This window comes from Adiantum capillus-veneris, chromosome 16 (genome assembly GCF_014529385.1).
Source record: "Adiantum capillus-veneris isolate H3 chromosome 16, ASM1452938v2, whole genome shotgun sequence".
Classification (NCBI taxonomy): domain Eukaryota; kingdom Viridiplantae; phylum Streptophyta; class Polypodiopsida; order Polypodiales; family Pteridaceae; genus Adiantum; species Adiantum capillus-veneris.
The window spans coordinates 79366084-79387427 of NC_140946.1; the positions used below are offsets into that span (position 1 = coordinate 79366084).

The 21344-nt window shown below is 42.1% G+C and overlaps 1 pseudogene; it reads left to right on the top strand.

The window, feature by feature from the left end:
* Positions 1-227: 227 nt before the first annotated feature.
* On the top strand, positions 228-709 carry LOC147439326 (uncharacterized; annotated as a pseudogene).
* Positions 710-21344: the final 20635 nt, after the last annotated feature.

Consider the following 21344-nt stretch of genomic DNA (forward strand, 5'->3'; position numbering starts at 1 on the left):
TTAAAGGCTTGCAGCAAGACGTAAGTGAAAATTTTGACGCTTTTGTTGATAAATTTGAAGCTTATTGGGGGGATTTTGCGGCTGCTACCCAAGCAACAAATGCGAGATACTTTAAGCGGGAAAATTTTCTTTCTTGCTTGCATCCCTATGTTCATGAGAGAGTGGACTATGAAGATCCAAGCACTTATGATGAAGCTGTCAGAGTTGCCAGAGCAAAGAGTCGAAAGATGAAGAAGAAGATGGAGGCAGGATTGCTACTGTCGGCAATCACGGTAGCCAGTGGACCTAGGCCCAAATAGATTGATGAGCACCAAAAGGTAAACGCTCATTTTCTTGATATGCATTTGATCAAAGCACGTGAAGCTGATGCCAGGCTAGAAAAGATAGAAGAAGTGCCAATCAGGTCTCAAAAGATACAGAGGGGCATATTCAGAGTGCCACCCAGCTTGCTTGCTCCAAGAGGACGAGGTGATAGAAGATCTTAAAGAAGAGGTGTCAGTTCTAGAGCCAGCAACGAGGCTGACAGCAAAAGTGCAAGAACTAGTGAGATCAAAAGAGAAGTCCGACAGTTCTCATAGCTCCAGTAGCAGTGTGGACACAAATAGCACATGGGAGACATAATTTATGTCTTCTAGGTATGAAACTTATGATGTTTTTCATGTAGATGAGGTGGAGAAAGATGTATACATGTTGCCTGCCAGCCAGCTAAAGGTCGAGGAGAAGCATAGTGCAGGTGTGAAAATGCCTTGTGTGAACCGGCCAGTCCAGCAGCCCTATCTTGTGTCTTGTGATGGTGAGTCCCTATTTGAAAGAAGAAATGTGGTTTGATTGCGCATTCGGTTTGACTGAAAAGAGGTTTTTGAGGATGACTTGCAGGAACTAGGAACAGAAGCAGAGGTGGGTCAAGTTGATTTGTCTATGCACGGGGTGGGGCAACCTTGCCGTGATGAGCATGTCGAGGTGCACTTTGAAGTTTTGGAGTTTGTGTGTGGCCTTGGAGAGCTAGCTCTGGCAGATGACTCTATGGAAAGTGATGCAGGTGCAGCGTATGAGAGTGAGGATCCATGCAAAGAGGAAGGTTCCACCAACCTTGCAGGAGATGAGGTATTTGATGAACAGGTTGAAGCTTGAGCAGGTCATACACTTGAGTATGAAAAGGTGGCCTTGGAGCCGTTTTCAAAGGGCTTGGATACAGGTTTGCAAAAGGATCATGTTTGCTTGGTTATGCAGCAAGTGGAAGAAAATGGCAAGGCATTGAAGCTATGTGTTGTGTTGTTGAAATCTATGTTGTTCCAGGTTGCTTTGCACGGTGTACTATGCTCATGTGATAAAGATGATCATATGGAGGGTTCTCTAGCAGATGACATGATAGCGGCTTATGGTATTGGTGCTTCAAGTGTTTGAAAGTATGCTTATGGTTGGCATAAAGGCTTGTGGATACAAGGTGACAAAGCTCCATGCTATGGAGAGCTGGAAGGGTGGTGTGTCTATTGGCATAGAAGTGCAAAGAGGGGCTTCAATGTTCATGCTTTAGAGGTGGATGGACACGGCCAACGGTTTCTTTTTTATCCAGGTGGATTTTACACCATGCGTTGGGAAGCTTTGAGCTTTCCATTTGATCCTGGCGGATGATGTAGCAAACGATTTTCTCTCTATCCTATCCTATTTATATAGCCATTATCATCATTTTTCTTATGCAGCCTATGTAGCTATTTTAAATTATTCTCCCTATACATACTTATTTTACCTAAATAATGCTACGATTGAGCATCAATGCTCAACTAGGGGGTGGGCAATGATGGTGCAGCCAAACCTTGTTGGCCCATGGACAAGCACCAAGCAGATGCATAAAAGCTAGTAGGGCCATGGCACAATACTTGGGCAGGTACTAGATGCAAAGAACAAAGAATGTCATCAAGAATTGTATGTCGAATGTGGTTTTTAGAAGGTCAAGCATGGTTTTTTCAACTCAGCTACTCGAAGTGCCCAAAGGGCACCGCCTATCAATGTGTGCGGCTCCTGATTCTTTTTGTAGCATGTTTTTTATAGCTCTACGTCTGAAACAATCAGGGACAAGGCTAATATACCAGAGAGAAGGGACCTGTTTTGCAGATGGGCGACCTTGATGTAATCACAGTCATGCTTCATTATTGCGGAGTTTTTTACGAGTTGCGCTCGAGGTGGATATCGATGCAAGGGGCTTCAAAGGAAGAGAAGCATATGTTTTTTAAAAAGTGGAGAATCTTGGGAGTTGAAGGGTGTGCAGGCAGTGTGGTCAAAGGGAAGAAAAAATGTTTTTCCGAACTTCGACAGTTGCAGACGTGTGTAACAAGGCCAAGTTTGAGAGTTTTTTTGGATTAAAAAACTGTTGGAAAAAAGAATGAAGGGTGGCGCTGATGCATGGAGTGAAGTGGAGTGCATAGGCCATCGTGGATGATAGCTCTACAGCTTGCATGGGAAAGTTGCCATCTGGAGGGAGTCGCCACTTGCAAGGAGGAGCTAGACATAATACAGGGCCTGATTTGGCAAGCGGGAGCCCTTCAGAGCTAGGCAAGGTAGGTAAGGCCAGTGCATGGGCCGCCTGAGCAGGGTCACGCAGGACCTTAAGTGTACGTTGAAGTTCCATATCACAAAAAGGTATCAAGGACCAGGGATTGAAGGCAGTGCTGGAGCAGGAGGGCTCGACCGTGAGCGAGAGAGAGGCCGCCAGAAGTGCCATGGCTTCAAGCAGTAGATTGGAGGTGGCCAAGGGCTGATGGGGGAGTTGATTGAGGGCATTAGATAGGAGGGCTACTCGCCGGCCTGTGATGATTTTCAAGGAACAACAAAGGTAAAGAGGCAACCCAAGCAGAGCAAGGGCGACAGATTGGAGGCCAGGACTCGAGAAGCTTGTGACACTTTAGTAACGCAGGGAGAAAGAGTAGGGTCGGGGCTGATGTGCAAGGCAAGCAACAAGGGAAAGTGTCACAAGGATGGAGAAGGAGGTTTGAGGAGTTGGAGCACAAGGTGATATTAGAAGAGGTGAGAAATTGCAAAGGGGAGCTTCGGAGGTGCCGCATGTTGAGATGTAGAGAGAAAGAGAGAGAGACGAGACAAGAGACACACCATATACGCTCCCAAAGACTGATTCATATTGAGGACAAGATACAAATATATAGGTGAGACCAAGTTCAGTAGAGTGAGCCATATATAGCTCCAATACCCCCACTCAAACAAAGGTCTCTAGCTTTGGATGAAAAAACCCTTGGGGAGTTCAAGGGAAAAACCCAAGCCCCTATACAATGTGAAAATATGAACCAGCGGTGATGATGTGAAAGTGAATTTTGCATCTATGTACAAATATTCAAGTGACTTAGATATCACAATGTGCAAATGTGGAGTGTGCATAGTGCATGGTACCTAAAAGATTAGAATGTCATATGTACAAAGCTATTACAATAGCAAAGAAGCTAATCTAGAAAGAGTGAAGCTGAAGCAACTCCAAGCTCGGAGCGCAAGAGGATGAAACGTGACTCATTGAGGCCTTTGGTCAAAATGTCTGCAATCATCTGGTCACTTGGACAGTGTTCAACAATAATGATTCCTTTGCGTACTTCATACCTGACATAATGATAATGGACAACAATGTGCTTTGACTTATTATGTTGAACATAGTCTTTTGCAAGACTAATAGCACTTTGGTTGTCACACCGCAAGGGCGTTCTAGAAAGAGGAGAGTGACCAATATCAACCAGCATTTGTCGAAGCCAAATCAACTCACGAGACGCAAGTGATGCTGCAACATATTCTGACTCAGTCGTAGAAACTGCAACACAATGTTGTTTCTTGCTGGTCCAAGAAACAAGACAACCATTTATAAGAAGCAATTTCCACTAGTAGATCGCATAGATAAATGTGATCTTGCCCAGTCTACATCTGTGTAACCCAAAAGAGAAAGAGATTGCATAGAATCCGATGTGAGTTGTCGTCGATAGACTAAACCAAAATCTGTAGTGCCTTTTAAGTATTTCAATACACGCTTTGCAGCAGACCAATGCTTAAGATAAGGACATGCAAGATGTTGTCCAAGATAATTAGCAGCAAACAGAATATCAGGACGAGTGTTCATGCCAACAAATTGAAGACATCCAATCAAGTTAGCATAAGGTTGATTTGTGACAAGTTGACCGCCATTGTCAGAAGTGTTCTTCGTAGAGCTCGCAAGACAAGGTGTGTTGGCTGAATGTGCAGATTCCATACCAAATTTTTGAATAGTATCTGCAATAAACTTTGACTATCGAAGGAATAAAATACCTTTTGTACGGTTCCGTTGGATTTGAATGCCAAGACAAGAGTGAATCTCTCCAAGATCCACCATATCAAATGCAGAAGACAATAACTTTTTCACTTGTTGAAGAAATCCCAAATCATTGAAAACAAGGATGGTATCATCCACATAAAGAGCAAGAATCACAAAACTGCTACCTTGGCGTTTTATGTATAAGTTGGGGTCTGATGAGCAAGACATGAATCCTTTAGAGGTGAGAAAAAGATCAAATTTTGTATACCAGGCTCGCGAAGCTTGTTTGAGACCATATAGTGCCTTATGGAGTTGAGCAACAAGGTCTTATTTACCTGGAATAACAAACCCTTCTGGTTGTTCCATATAAATTTCCTCTTCCAAGTCACCATTAAGAAAAGTAGTTTGCACATCCATTTGATGAGCTTCTAAATCAAATTGAACAGCAAATGCCAATAAAACTCGAACACTTGTAATGCGAACAACTGGTGAAAAAGTCTCTTGATAATCAACACCAGCTACTTGGGAGTAACCTTTTGCAACTAAACGCGCCTTGAACTTGTCAAAAGATCCATCTGCTTTTACTTTTGTCTTATACACCCACTTATATTTAATAGTTGTACGACCAGGATGTCATTCAGTTAGTATCCATGTACCTTTAGAGATAAGAGAATCGTACTCTGCTTCCATAGCCTCTTGCCATTGATCCTTTTGTGGTGAAGAGATAGCTTCATCATAAGTAACGAGATCTTCAGAAGTAGAAAAAGCATTATCAGCAATATGGTCATCATAAACATGACATGAGCCATGTTTAAAATCAATAGGCAGATCAACAAAAATATCAATATCATCATTGGCAACATTTGGAATGGATGGTTGTGAAGAGGAAAGTTGCTCTATAGGAAGAGTTTCATCTTCTGAAAGAAATGGAAAATCCTGAAGCAATGATTTAGTATCATCAAAATCATCCATGGACCATGAGCCTCCCATAAGCTGTTCGTTAAAAGTAGCATCACGATTCACAATTACTTTCTTGGAGGAAGGGTCATAGAATTTGTAGCCTCTGGAAGTGTCAGAATATCCAATAAAAATAACTTTAAGACTAGGAGCATCAAGCTTTGTTCATGTTTCTTTGGGAACATGAATATAAGCAATACATCCAAAGGTTCGAAAATGAGATACAGAAGGAATGTCACGTGTCCATGCTATGATGCGCATCTTACCAGAGGGTGAAGTAGTAGGAAGATGATTCTGAATAAATGCTGCTGTCAAAGTAGCCTCAGCCCAGAAAACACGAGATAAGCCAGAATGAATCAACATACATCTTAGAGCATTGAGAATAGTGCAATTCTTTCGTTCAGCAACACCGTTCTGTTGAGGCGAATATGGAATAGTGTGTTCATGATGAATTCCACTATCAGCACAGTAACTCACAAACTCTCGAGAAACATATTCACCTCCATTGTCACTACAAAGCTTCTTAAGGCGACAACCAGTTTGAAGTTCCGCAGCCTTGTGGAATTGTTTGAAAACAGATAAGGCTTCAGATTTTTGTCTAAGTAGAAATACAGTCGTATACCTTGAGAAATCATCAATGAAAGTAATGAAGTAGCGATATTGTGATCTCCAAGAAGGTAGAGGTCCACATATATCAGTATGAACAAGATCCAATATGTCATGAGAATGAGTTGTATTTGAAAGAGAAAAGGGGTTACGATTGTGTTTCCCAAGAGCACAAAATTCACAAATTCCCATATGGGGATGGGCTTTAAGATCCATGCCATGAACAAGATCACAACGTTAAAGATCAAGGAGTTTTGAGAAATCAACATGAACAAAACAGTGATGCCATACTTTGCAATCATGCACCTGGAGCAGTGATAATATTTTCTACAGCATCGTTGAGAGAGAGTTCAAACAAATTACCATTTCGAGGAGCAGTTGCTATAGTCTGTCCATCTTTCTCAATTCGGCATTTGTTATCAAATCCAACAAACACTACAAGAGGCTCTTCATATTAGCGACGCTCACACAGTGACGCTCCAAAAAAAAAATCCCGGCGTCGCTATGAGCGTCACTATGAGCGTCGCAAATTTCTTTGTAAATTTGCGACGCTCATAGCGACGCCGACTGGGATAAAAAAATAACCGAGCACGCCCAAAAACTCAGATCTCAGATCTCAGTTTTTCGGCGCCCTCAAGCAAGGAGCAGGTAACGCTCTCCCTCTCTCTCTCTCTCTCTCTCTCTCTCTCTCTTTTTCTTCTCCACACACACACACACACACACACGAGGAGAGGAAGGAGAGCCAGGTATGCTCCTTCCCTCTCCTCATTCTCATGTTCCCTTCCCCTCTTTCTCTCTCCCTCTCTCTCTCTCACACACACACACACACATAGTGTTTTTGAGAGAGAGAGAGAGAGAGAGAGAGAGAGAGAGAGAGTACAAACAAAAACAAAAACGCACACACACATACATAAACAAAGAATGCACACACACATTGAGAGAGAAAAAGAGAGAGAGAGCATGCATAAACAAAAAACGCACGCATTGAGAGAGGAAAAGAGAGAGAGAACATGCATAAACAAAAAACGCACACATTGAGAGAGGAAAAGAGAGAGAAAACATGCATACGATCCAAAAAAACGCACACACATTGAGAAAGAAAGAGAGAGAAACTAATTTAACGTCGTAGGAAACTAATTAAAATTAAAAGACCTAAAGATCTAGCCGACGAGGAGTTGAACTCAAGACCTATTATTCAAGAGGGAAATGGCATAATCAATCTATCATACTTGGCATGGGTGATAGAAAGGTTATACCATTTATCTCTTTTTATTGGCACACACATCCACACACGCGCACACACACAAGAAGAAGAGAGTTATAACGTCGTAGGAAACTATCTTAAAAGACGTTAAAGATTAGGTTATATGTAGACTTACATTAAATTAGATTTAGGTTTATTTTTAACTAGATTTACGTTTATTTAAGCTAGATTTAGATTTATGTTATATTAGATTAGATTTAGGTCTCCATAGACTGCGATGCCTGAATGAAGCGGGTGAAGAAAGCCCTCAATGGAATATAGGGTATTGCTGCCTTCACTCATGGTGGGCTCCGTCGATCCAAAAGTACTGGTGAAATGTCTTCAGAAGATAGGGAAGAAGGTGGATCTTCAGGGCGGCAAGAGTCACTACATCCCCGACACAATGACCATCTAGACAACCTCTAGTCATTAGACTTACGTTAAATTAGATTTAGCTTTATTTTTAGTTAGATTTACGTTTATTTAGATTTACGCTTATTTATGTTAGATCGAGTCCACGCAAGAATTACTTACGGTTTAGGGTTTAGAGTTAGACGAACAGTGAAAAGATCTACTTTGAAAAGATGTTAAGATGAAGTGAAGTGCTACAGCTAGAGAAGAGGCAAAGGGGTTTTGTCCACTACATGCAGTATCATGTAGACGTGGGTGTGTAGATTTCTTGTACCCACAAATATAGGTATTGACCAATAAAGACGAGATTATAACCCGGTGGTTCTGATCTCCGTGCACCTCTAGACCGAGGTGTGCGGGGATTGGACATGACTAGAGAATGTGAGGTAAAGAGAGAGAGAGAGAGAGAGAGAGAGAGAGAGAGAGAGAGAGAGAGATAAGACGAAGAATGCCAATAGAATATTAAATTTGTTGTCCAGGTTATAAGTTTTTTATCCTCATTATGAGTAGCGACGAGGATGTGGGACCGTCCAACCGAAACACCTATCTCTCAACGAGGGTCTTATGTCCTTGTAATCAATGCAAGCATGCTGTGCGACGGACAAGACGTGTTTCTTTGCAGCACGTTCGCGAATTTGGCGAGTTCGATCCATCTATTATAGATCGAGTTGTTGCCAATTATAACTCGTCGGACTCTGACGCTGGCCAACAAGCAGCAATCTTGCAACCCAATAGACGTGTTCGCAGGCGCTTTGGTCAAGCAGCATATGTGAGGCCACAAGATGTAGCCTCTGACAGCTCGGGGGATGATCATGCAGAGCACATTCCCAACGAGGCAATGTTTGAGCCCGAGATTGATGAAATGATCGAGACGATCATGGATTCAGAAAGGCTTATCTATGATGATATGAAAAGTGAAGCCGATACGCCATTGTATAATGGAGCACGTATGTCTAGATTGAAAGCACTCCTGGTTCTTCTCAACATGCAGGCAAAGTTTGGATGGAGTGACACTAGCGTCACAACGCTTTTCAGGTGATCTATTACAATTAGTTTACTTTAATAGAACTCTAAATGTATAATGATCTGATAGATTTTTACACGACTGTATCATATTTTTATGTTGTGTAGATTGCTGAAAGAGCACATACTACCAGCTGACAATGTGATGCCAGATTCCCGAGATGAAGCAAGAAAGATTTTGCGAAACTTGGGGATGGATTACAATTCTATCCACGCTTGTCCTAATGATTGCATTCTTTTCAGAGGGGAATACATAGACATGGAGAAGTGTCCAAAATGTGATTCCGAAAGATATCGAGTAGATCTCCACGGGACAAAAATTCCACAAAAGGTTTTGCGACATTTCCCTCTGCTTCCTCGCATCAAGCATTTCTTCGAATGTAAGTCCATGGCCGCCCTAGCATCATGGCATGAGGAGAATAAATCTTCGGATGGTGTGCTACGAATTCCTGCAGATTGCGTAGCGTGGAAACATATAGATGGAACATGGTCGGATTTTGCAAGGGAAGCTCGAAATTTGCGCTTAGGCCTGGCTATGGATGGCGTAAATCCATTTGGTCAAAGATCAACATCTTACAGTGTATGGCCCGTTGTCATCGTCAACTACAACATTCCCCCGTGGTTGACTACGAAGAAGGGGCACCTATGGCTAAGCTTGATTGTGCCAGGGCGATATAAAGTGGGGAATATGGATGTGTATCTTCGTCCACTATTGGAAGAGCTACAACAATTGTGGATTGGCATAGAGGTGGTGGATATGAGCCGACACACAGGACGACGGAATGCTTTGATCAGAGGCATTCTAATGTGGACCATGCATGACTATCCCGGGCTAACAGAATGCTCAGGTGATCTATTGACACTCCTCACTCAGACACTGTAAATCTTGTTTTTTCCCATAGTTGATCTATTATCATGTGTATACATGCAGGGCTTCAAACAAGCGGATACAGAGCATGTGTCACATGTGGACCTAGACTGAATGCACGTAGGGCACCCTCACTGAAGAAGAAAATCTACGAAGGTCATCAAGCGTATCTTCCAGAGAATCATGTGTTACGCGACGGCTTTTTGGGAAGAGAGCCACCAAGGATGTCTGCACAAGCATGGTTAGAGCAGAAGGAGATGTACGATGACGGATTGCCTCCAGGGATGAAGAGACTATCTCTATGGTACGAGTTACCATACTGGCCCCGACTCATGATCAATCACTTGCTCGATCCAATGCACATATTCAAGAATGTGGGTAATCTACTATGGGACCATTTGACCGGCAAGAAAGATACTTTGGGAGCCAGAGTTGACCTTAGAAATGTGGATCGTATGGAGCAATATTGGCCGCAAACAGCGTCTGATGGATCGATAAAACTCCCTAAAGCACCATGGATTTTCACAGGAGCCCAAGAACGCAAAGAAAAAGAGACCATTCGATCTTTGCGGACCCCCACTGGAGTAATGCACTCGCTCCGAACGTGTTTTACTAAAGAAGGAAAGCTTACCGGTTTGAAGTCACACGATTGGCATAAAATGTATCAGGTACGTTCATAGTGGACTTTAATATCATTGCATAAAATGTGGACTTTAATATCATTGCTGCACATACTTTACAGTTTATTTTACCGGTTGCCATTGAGGGATGTTTGTCTCTCGACATCCGTAACACAATCTACAAACTTGCAAAGCTGGTGCAATGGATCTCACAAAAGGAGATCAACGTAGACTCCATACCATTCGCCAAACTAAATGCTGCGGAGCTTGTGTGCATGTTTGAGAAACATTTTCCTACTACAATGCTAACCATTCAGGTGCATCTTCTTGTTCACATAGTTGATGAGGTGGAAATAGCTGGCACAGTTCATTCCAGATGGATGTTCTTCTTAGAGCGTTTCATGAAAACGCTTAAGGGATATGTGCGTCAAAAGGCACGTCCGGAGGGTAGCATGGCAGAAGGTTGGTTGGTATCAGAGTCCCTAGTGTACATTGGAGAGTGGCTAGACGGATTTGATAAATCCCGGGACACGCTATGGCGAACCATAGATGATGGGCGCATATCTGGGATTGTCATGTGCAATCTCGGTGTTGAGAAGAAGATGACGGAAGATCTAGAGGCTAAAATCAACCGATTTTGCATGCTTCACAATCCAGTGATGCAAAAGTGGATTTCACAATATGAGGATGCAAAGCAAGAGCGACAAAGGGCACGAATCGAGTGGAGACGGGGAAGACGACCACCGATGCACTATCCAGCGGTTCTGGAGAGCCTACCAACCTTCATGAGCTTAAGATGTTTGCACAACCAATTGAAAAGCACACAACAATTCGGTGACGAAGTGACTGAAGAAGAGTGGGAGTACTCTCGGGGTTGCGGGACCAAGGTAAGTTTGCAATGTACGACTAGCAAGTGACTTTATTTATAAACGTTTGAACAGCCACTCATAATCCTTGTTTGTTGTAGTATAAGTCATACACAGCAGCATGGTGTAAAGGTCGACATTTTAGGATGGAACGAATCGACAAAAAGCGTTTTACTCAAGATTGTGGAATCGTGGCAAAATTTGAACAGTCTAGTCGACGACGTTCCTCTGATGCAGATCCTGTGGTGGCAGAACTCACTTACTTCGGCACGCTGTAAGAGATTTTGAGGATCGATTACAGAGGATTTTTTGTCGACTTGTTCAACGTGCAATGGTTCAAGATAATCATGGAGGGTCGCAACGCTACTGTGCGTAGAGGAGAGTCTGGTTTTCTTGAGGTGGATTCTACTAAGAAATGGACTGACCTAAGAGACACTTTCGTACTACCCGAGCATTGTGAACAAGTAAGTATGTAAATAGTTAACATCCCCCTTTTACAAGTTATGTGCTTGAAAGCTCTCATGTAAGTTATGTGGCTCTGGCAGGTAATATTTCATCCTACAAAGTCTACATCAAACTGGTGGTACGTCATAGAGGTAGCCCCTCGTAGTGCAAGGACGTATGAAGGCTACCATGTGCCAATCACAACGACATCAATGGAGGAGATCAGAGAAGATGCTCAATCAGAAGCCGCTGCGGTGGTGCCAGACGAGCATCAAGATGCTACTACTCTATATGGGGTGCATGCAGAGGAGCTACAAAATGAAACAGAGGATATGTGTTTAAACGGAGAGCTCTATATAGATATAGAAAGTTATGCTGAGTTATGCGAGGATGAGAGAGAGATCTCTTAAAGCCACAAATATTGTATTTGAAAAATTTTGCTCCGTGTTGTAAAAGCTCTGGCTCTCTAAGTACCTTCCATGGTGTATAACGCTCTTTTCTACTCGCGCTCACATCTTTTGATTGAAAATTCTGAGTTTTCGACTTGCCTCTTCTATCACTCGATTCATTACGTCATTGTATTTATATGCGTCATTATGTCATTGTATTTAATGGTCTTTGCGTCATTGTCTACTCTATTCATTCAATATTAAGTTTAAATATTCGTGTGTTTAATGCAGGTATGGATGATGAGGAGTTTCTTTCTTCTTTGTCACCGCAGCAGAGACAGTGGTACGTGGAGCGTCATCGCTCTGGCGCATCATCGCGCGTTCCTACTCCATCCGCATCTCCCTCTCTTTCGGAGCATTCGGCATGCTCCGAAGCTTCGGCGTCGACGAGACGAGCTTCACACTCGTCTAGACACCGGCGCTCTAGTGGTGGCGGTGGCGGTTGTTGTGGGGATTCCACCACCGATGCCTCCACACCGCCTCATGTTCGACGAGGCTCTTTACCCTCCCCTTCTTTGCCCACCCCCACACCAGCCACAGCATCGCCATCTACGCCAGGTTTTGCACGGCTGACTGTTCCTAGAAGCTACACACCTCTACCTACTCCGCCAGGAGCCACCCCACTCGACACTCCTCGCTTCGGGGCCCAGACGCCGGTGGAGACACCTGATGTCCGTACCCCCATCGACACACCGCTAGAGACCCCTGCCGGGACACCCAGGTTCACGCGTCACCGGCCAGAGGGCTTGCCTTACTCCGTCGACATCAGCGGCGGCATCATCATGGATGATGACGGCAAGAAGGTGATCTCGTGCATGCGTGGTCTTTGCTCTCAGCTGTTTAGACACTACATACTAAACAAATGGAGTGAAGTACCAAGTGATTTAAAAAACAGAGTCATCAACATACTTCATGATGAGTTTCCCATTCCAACACGGGATCAGCACTTCAATGAAGACCTGATGAAGATTCGAATGCGCGAATACTGCAAACACAAGCGTTCCGAAGTGCAAAAAGCAATCAAGAATGGGTGGAACAGGCCAGATTGGCTGGCCAAAGAAGATTGGAAGAATGCGAAGAAAGCAGCGCGTGAGAATCCCGACAAGTGGAAGCAACAAAAGGATGCAGCCAGAGCGCGAGTAGAGGCAGGGAGCTCGCACCACTTGGGGAGCGGTGGATGGGCATCATTTGAGGCCGATTTTGTAAGTGTTTTCACATTGCTCTTTACGCATGTTCGATAGTTTAGGGTTTATGAGTTTTTTAGTTCTAACATAATGAAATCTTTGTATGTTTTGACAGTGGTCGATGACAGGACGTGATCCCACACCGTACGAGCGCGAGTACGCAGGCAGGAAGGGCTTAAACGCCCTGATGGACATTCTCAGTTCTCGCGGCGGCATGGTTAGTATTAGGGTTTACTCTTTTTTATTTTTTGTAATGTTTTATAAATGTCGTTATATGTTTATACTTACTGAAAGCTGTCTTATTGTCTTTTTTTGCAGAGTCCGACAGATACGCCGCTTGGACGCGATGAGACGTCTGACTAGACGACGTCAGTTTAGGCGTAGCTAGATAGCATTAGTTTAGGGTTTCTCATAGCTTATGTATCATGAGACGGATTTTATACGTCTTTTTGAACCATGTATATTATTACATTTGTCACCGCAGTTCCTTTTGCCAATCAATTCTTTATGCCTACGATGTTGTACAATTATCATTATTACATTTGCCAATCAATTCATTTTGCTTATGATGTGTACAATTGTCAATTTTGCAAACAATGCGTCTTGTGGGTGACTATTTTGGGTCTATTATCTACTTTTTCACTTTTTTTAAAAAGTGAATCAAGTACAATATGGTTGATGGGTGGCAGGGCATTCAATGCCCTGCCACCAAAAAAAAATTCTCTCAGGCGTCGCTATAAGCATCGCTATTTATGTCTCTGTAGCGTCGCTATGAGCGTCGCTATAGTCTTCTGTGTAAATGTCGCTATAGGCGTCGCTATATGCGTCGCTATATAGCGACGCTTATAGCGACGCATATAGCGACGCCTATAGCGATGCCTATAGCGACGCTCTCGTAGCGACGCTTGTAGCGACGGTTTTAGCGACGCCGGGGGTTATAAAAACCCAATGTATTTCCGTCGCTAACAAGGTCACAAGAGCACACAACCTCTTGTAGTGAAACAGACCAAGATCAACAAGTCTAGCAACTGAAAGAAGATTACGTTGAAGATCTTGTACATGTAATACTCCTCACAAAATTCGAGTGGAAGAAGATAAGGTACCAAGATATAAGTCTCCAATACCCTTTACTTGACAAGTAGTATCATCAGCAAGATAAACAACACATTGAACTGGCAGTGGATGATAGTTATGGAGCCACTTAGACTGATATGTCATATTTCCTATAGCACCAAAATCGACAATAAAAAGTGATCCATCACGTACATGAAGTATTCTGTCTGGAGCAATTGAACATAGGACGCAGCTCGTTTTTGGTACAATGTTGTTTCGATGTTCAGTAGCATATGCTCTATTCCGATCTGTGTCGAATCGACGCTTATAGCACATATGAGTGGGATGATAAGATCGTCCACAATATTCACAAGAAGAAGAAGAAGAGTCTCTAGATAAACGTGGTTGTTTTGTGGTAATATTGTGTTCTTCATCATATTGATGAGCCGAACAATCATCTTCAGTATCGCCATTTCTGTTGCAGTAATAACATTGCTTATTAGGAAATTTGAGACGAGAGAAAATATTACCGCGACGGCCACCTCTGCGGTTTTCTCGTTGAAATGGACGCCTTCGAGCATAAAAAGCATGTTCCATCTGTTGTGACTCAGTCTCCTCTTGTGAAATCATAGCTGTATCGTGACCAGCATTTCGACGTTCTTGACGTTGAGAGTATTCAATTAAAGACATACAGGCTTGGTTGAAATCAAGACCATCTTTATTAGAAAGAATAGTAACAATGTTATCATAAGAAGAGTCCTTCACCGTATTAAGGAGAAGTGTAATAAGTTGCTTTTGTGGAACAGGATCACCGGTAGCAGCAAGTTGATTAATAATAGATTTGAAAGATTCAATATGTCCCGTCATGGCAGTACCAACTTCATATTGTAACTTGTTAAGCAACCCTCTCAAATAAAATATTTCTGTAACAGATTTCTTCTGAAATTTTGCAATAAGGTACTTCCATACGTCGTGGGAAGTAGGCAATTCATACATATCAAGCAAAAGGGAATCAGTAAGAGCAGAAAGAATATACCGACGAGCTGCTTTATCATGTCATTGCCAAACTATATAGGCAATATTCCAATCTTCAAATATAGGTCCTTCAGTGATAAGCACATTATCATTATCCGTATCAACACGCTGAGGCGAACAAACACGATTTCCAAGAACAACATCAGAGAGTTCATCCACTTTAAGAATTAACAACATCTTTGCTTTCCAACCTGAAAATCCTGGACCTTGGAAAGGAGGAATGGAACGCTGGCCAGAAGGAAAGCCATTGACGAGAATATTCATAGCCATATCTTGTTGCGAGAAGACGTATAAGATAAGATCGCAGAATCTGCACACCATATATGATGAAAGCCTCAATTGAGAATGAGAGAGATATGAGTACTGCGTTCTGTCAACGATAAACGTAAGAAGGATGCTCAAGGAACGTCCAAAGATGTGAGAGACGTCACCCAAAAAAGGCAAGGTAAAGGAGACGTTAATTATAAACGAGTCCTCAAAATAGAGTGGCGTGAGACGCAAGATTGACGGCCACAATACGAATAGAAAAAAGCTATATCTTCTCGAAAAAGTTAACGCCAAAATAAGAAAAACGATCGCGGATGCTTCACGAAGAAGTAGAACGAAGAAAGGTGCGCCAAGCTCAATTGAAGTAAAAATAGCATAACTTTCTGCTGTGAACTCCAATTGATGCAAACCTAGAACTCAAATTGAATAGCTCGAGGAGACGAACAAGTTTTGGATGAAAAGTTCCATGCGCTATGCTCTATTGCGCTTTTACCGTTTCTCCAAATTTTGAGCAGAACAGCAAGAAAAATTGAGATGAAGTTCAGGGTGTCATCAACAAGAAAACGTAATCAACGATTATATTGATTAGAAATAAACGCCACATAAAACACTAATCATATTCTTCTTAACACAAAACAACCACTGTTAACAAGAATCAACGCTTATAAATAAAATTTGTAGCAATTTTGAATCTTACATGCGAATCGCTTACACATACTGTTGTGTCACCATGAATTGAATCGGCGCGTGATCGTTACCGCTCTGATACCATGTTGAGATGTAGAGAGAAAGAGAGAGAGAGACGAGACAAGAGACACACCATATACACTCCCAAAGACTGATTCATATTGAGCACAAGATACAAATATATAGGTGAGACCAAGTTCAATAGAGTGAGCCATATATAGCTCCAACACTGCAGATAGGGACGGCCACCAGAGATTGAAGAGTACAATAGGGGAATGAGAAGGGGTTGAGAAATACCAAAAGCGGCCAGTTTTTGAAGAAGATTATTATTTTAGAGAGAGAGGGTCATGAGTCGAGGGGATATTAAAGCTGCCTACAAAGGGAGCACTGCATCTTGGAAAGGGCCATGAACAATTCAAGCGACGAAGGGGGTAGCCATAAGACAAAGAAGATGGTTCGTCCAAATCCTCGGATAAGAGAGGAGCAAACAACCATCGTCTTGCATATAGAAAGAGCTACCACCTGCAATGAAGCTTATGAATCATCAAGCACCAGGGAAAGCATTGCTAAAGGAAGGTGCTTTTTGTCCCAAAACAAATTCTTCACTTTATACTCTTTAAATGAACTAGTCGAGTCAGCATTGTCATAGTCTCCATATTCTTGTTATTTGAGCAAATTTCATCACTTTCCCTCTCACTCTTATGCCAGTATGTATGTGTTGTGTATGTGAGAGCTTTTAATGCAAGTGTATGAGTGCTTCCTATGCGGATATCGACGTCTATTATTGGATATTAATTGTGTATTTGGGGATGAAGGTGCTCTAAAAGGTCATTGACAAAAGCCATGATTGTATGCTTTGTGACAAGGTATATGCAGCTAGGGTTGGTCGGGTTGGGGCTTCGACAATAGAAGGTTGCAGATTGTGTATCGAGGTGTGTGTTAAATAGGGGGATAGGGGTGTTGTGAGATCACTAGGCTATAGAGAGGCATTCACTTAGTGTGTTGGTTGTTTTCCCATTTTCCCCTTTCCAACGTTTTGTAGAGAGAGTCCAAAATCATATGGGCAAGGAAGAGAGAGGAGGATGGGAGAACTTTTTTTCATTTCAAATATTATCGCGCTTATTTTTACACTCATTACCACGACATTTGCCTCTGTTATTTCCGCAAAAACTACCGTGCTTATTTTTGAAACCCGCTTTAGCGCCCTGAACATTCAAATTTTAGTGTTTTCTTTCTCTTGGTGTTTCTCTCCGTCTTAATAGAAATTAAAGAACATTATATGAAATATTAAACTTTAAAAAAAGCCTTATGAAAACATGGAACATTAATTCGCTATGTGGATAAACATGAAACAACAAAGGGCCTGCTCCATCCTAAAGTAATGCATGTGGCTCAACGTAAAGCAAGCATTGTCATAGATGAGAAGCGAAACATGGACACCATCTTCTACCAAGGTATGGGCATGATAGATCTACTCGGTATGTTTTTGGACTTGCAGATGTGTCTCCCTTGCACGGGAATTAAATGGTCATACTAGCCTCTAACTAGTCATGTTTTTCACAAGGGAGACACATCTTCATATTTCTCACAAATATTTTCTACATATTTGTTTTCAAAATATTTTACAACTTGTGTCTCCCTTGCACAAAAATAGTGTAGCCAACAAGCTTTCAACTAGACCATTTTTGTGCAAGGAAGAACAAATTTTTCTATTAACTTGTGTCCTCCTAAAGAAAAAATAGAGGATCCCACATGTGACTAGACCATTTTTGCGCAAGGGAGATACAAGTTTTTATATTAACTTGTGTCCTCCTAAAGTGAAAATAGAGCAGCCGATCGTCGACTATACCATTTTTGCATCTGAGCAAAAATAGAGTAGCTAGGGACAAGCATCCAACTAGATTATTTTTGCGCAAGGGAGACACAATTATTTTTATTAACTTGTGTCCTCATAAAGCAAAAATAGAGCAACCGACTGACTAGACTATTTTTGCACAAGGAGACACTAGTTAATTTTGAAACTTTTAATATAGTGTTGTGCTATATTTTCTTTTATAAGATATAAGTTAGTTATGGCAAGGACTAAACAAAGTGCAAGAAAGGTCCATAGCGAAGATGTCAAACCAGGAGATATAAAAGGAAAAACAAAAGATATAAAACCAAGAGATAAATGTGAGAGCTTAAAAGGAGATAAAGGTGAGAGCTCTAAGGGAGATAAAGGTGAGAGATCAAAGGGACATAAAGGCGACAACTCTAAAGGAGAAAAAGGTGAGATCTCAAAGGAGATAAAGGTGCAACATCTTGAAAGCAAGCAACCAAAAAGGGAGTTGATATGAAGCACCGACCTACAAACAAAAGGAGATTTTCCCAAAATTTGAGATGTCTAAGGGAAATAAGGAGATCACAAAAGGCCCTTATAGTTATAGTTCCTAGGCTCCCTTTTCAAAGGCTCCATAAGAAAATAGCAGAGCAGCTTAAGATTGATATGAGGTGGACAAATGGTGCCTTAGCATGTATGAAGGAGTATGTTGAAGACTTTTTAATTGAGCTATTCCAAGATGCATACATATGTGTAGCTCATTCTCGTAGGGTCACCCTTATGGACAAATATATGATTATCTTGAGGAGATTAAGGTATATATTTAGCAAAATTCTTGAGGCAGGTTCAGGATGAAAGAACCTTCACCATCCTCAACATACCCCCATCAATAAAGGCAAAAGAGACTGAAGCGGTGATTGAAGAGATCATAGAGAAGGAGAATGTTGTGGAAGAAGGGAGGAGATGAAAGTTGACAAGGAGGAGCTAGAATAGAGCTTAGGGAGATTAAAGCTCAACTCCCTCATTGTTGAGAAGTGTCAATCTCAATGAATTCAAGGTGTTTGCCTTCTTATAGGATGACCTTTTTCAAATGAGATATTATATTTCCCTAGATGCGGAGTCTCTTGACAGTCTTAAAAACTAGAATAAAGAGTTCAATGGCTCTATTGTCATGGCATCCTTGAGGTTTTTCTTTCCTTCAAACTATTCTTTACATGTTTTTGTAGATTTTTTATAGTTAATATTTGTTCTTTGTTTTTTTTTTTGTAGACTATTGATGCATTATTATAAGATAGATGTTCAACATAAAGTGGAGGTGGTTGATCCAACCATCTCTCACTTTTTGAGAATTAATTGTGACAAAAGAAATTGGCTAGCCAATTTTGATTCTGAGACTTGTGAGCTCCTTCTCTACCCCTATCATGAGAAGTATGTTTTTTTGCAAACCTAGTTCAATGTGAGGATTTCATTGGATTTTGACAATGTCCAATGGTTTGGCCACTACTCACAATGGAGTCTTATTGCAATTGATATAACTGATAAGACTTGTTTCATATTGAACTCCCTTGAGGACACCATGGAATGGCTAGGCTGTAAGTGTAATTGTCCAATTATTTAGCTAGTGCTCCACTTTCAGTTATTTTGTCTTTGGTTAATCCAATGCTTTGAATCTTTGTTAATAGAGATTCCTCAAGCCTGATAGAGGCAATTGAGCAATGTCCTTACATCACAAATCTCATGAATGACATGCAAATCTTAAATGTAAAGGTATGGTGCTGGTAGGTTGTAAGTAGATACATTTTAAATAATGTATTTATTATTCCCTTGTGTTTGTGTAGCCCCCCTTGTAGGATGAGTCTTTCCCATGTGGATGGACAGTGATAAAAAATGCAAATCTAGAGGTTAACTATATCTATTGCAACCAAAAACATATTAGGGGTAAGCATGTGACCATATAAATCTAATTGTTACTTGAAATCTTGTTGAGAGCTAGCACACTTATCATTCTTGTCATGATCAATAATAATTTCTACACGTACCCACAACCATGTTTGGTGGGTAAGGGAAAGGTCGAATAGGTATATGGTCAGTGTCCAAATTCCACTACCAACAACATCACAAAAGCCCCCAAAGGGCCAAAGAAGCCAAATAAAGAGGCCAAGAACCACAAATTGAAAGGTAGACCCACACAAAAGAGGAAAGGCATAGGAAGAGAAGCCCAAGGAAGAGGAGGTTTTGAAGGAGGAGAAGAACGAAAAGGAGTCTGTTTCCCCCAGAAAGAGCCCCAAGAAAACACAAACACATGTCAAACAAGAGTACAAGAATGTCATGCCAAGGGAAAACCCAGGGGAGTAGGACTCCGGCCAAGGGCCAACTGCTAAAGGCGGACATGGAGATTCTATTCAATGACCAAGGGCTATATAATGGGGGGTTGGGTGGAGAATTTGCAGAACACAGCTCATGGGTCTTACATTGGTTTCAGAGCTCAGGAGAGGGAGGGGCTATGGAGGAAGGGGGAACTTTGCATGCCTTTGCAAGGCTTTGCATGATCTCTCTCTCTCTCTCTCTCTCTCTCTCTCTCTCTCTCTCTCTCTCTCTCTCTCTCTCTCTCTCTCTCTCTCTCGTTTTCAATAGGGTGTGCATGGAAGGTCCAGCCAAGGGTGGAACCACAAGAGTAACCCCTTCTATGGGGAGTTTCATGGCTGGCTCAAGAACCCAACATAGAGCGTGGAACTCGGGGCTTGTTCAAGGAAGAGCGCGGGACTGTCATAGCGTGTGAAGGAGATCTAAGGAGAGGAATCGACTTGCACCAATGGTGATGTGAGTGCTACTAGCATGGTCGCACTTCCCTTTTGGAGCCTTTTCAACTATGTAGCATGACCAGCAGAGCATGAGATCGCTCTCTCTCTCTCCCTTTTGCAATGTTGTCGTCACCATAGCCGTTTATTGGCTTTGACTTCACATGTGGGCACCCAATAAGCCCTACCCTTTCCCTAGGAAAGTACGAATCCCATAGCCCCATAATGAAAGGCACCTTATGTGGCCGTGAATTCACATGTGAATCAATGTCGACTACGATGAGCAGCTGTCGACTGGAACTTGAATCGATGCAGACTATGAGTAGCAGGTGACTGGAACTTAAAGCCCGCAAACAACATATGCCGCACTACACGAAGGATGACCTCAAGCATGACTACAGCAAGGCCATGCAAGGGTGATAAAGATCACCAAGCCCGCATGCACCGGTCATGGAAGGCAAGGCATTTTGACACAATTTTTTTGGTTTTCTTCTTCATTCCATTAGTAGGATGGCAAGGCCATTCGACAATAGTATTTGATGAGGTATGCAGCTGCTTTCTTATTAAGCATGTGCTTGTTATCTATAGCATCCACTAGGTGTGTGTACTACCAGTAGTTTCTTACATGATTGTGCAATTTGAGTGTTAGCAACGACTAAACCTTGGTGTGCAGACGACGGTCAAGCAAGGCTTGACTTTGCACCGGTTGGCAAAATTGGGGTTATACATGCCAAA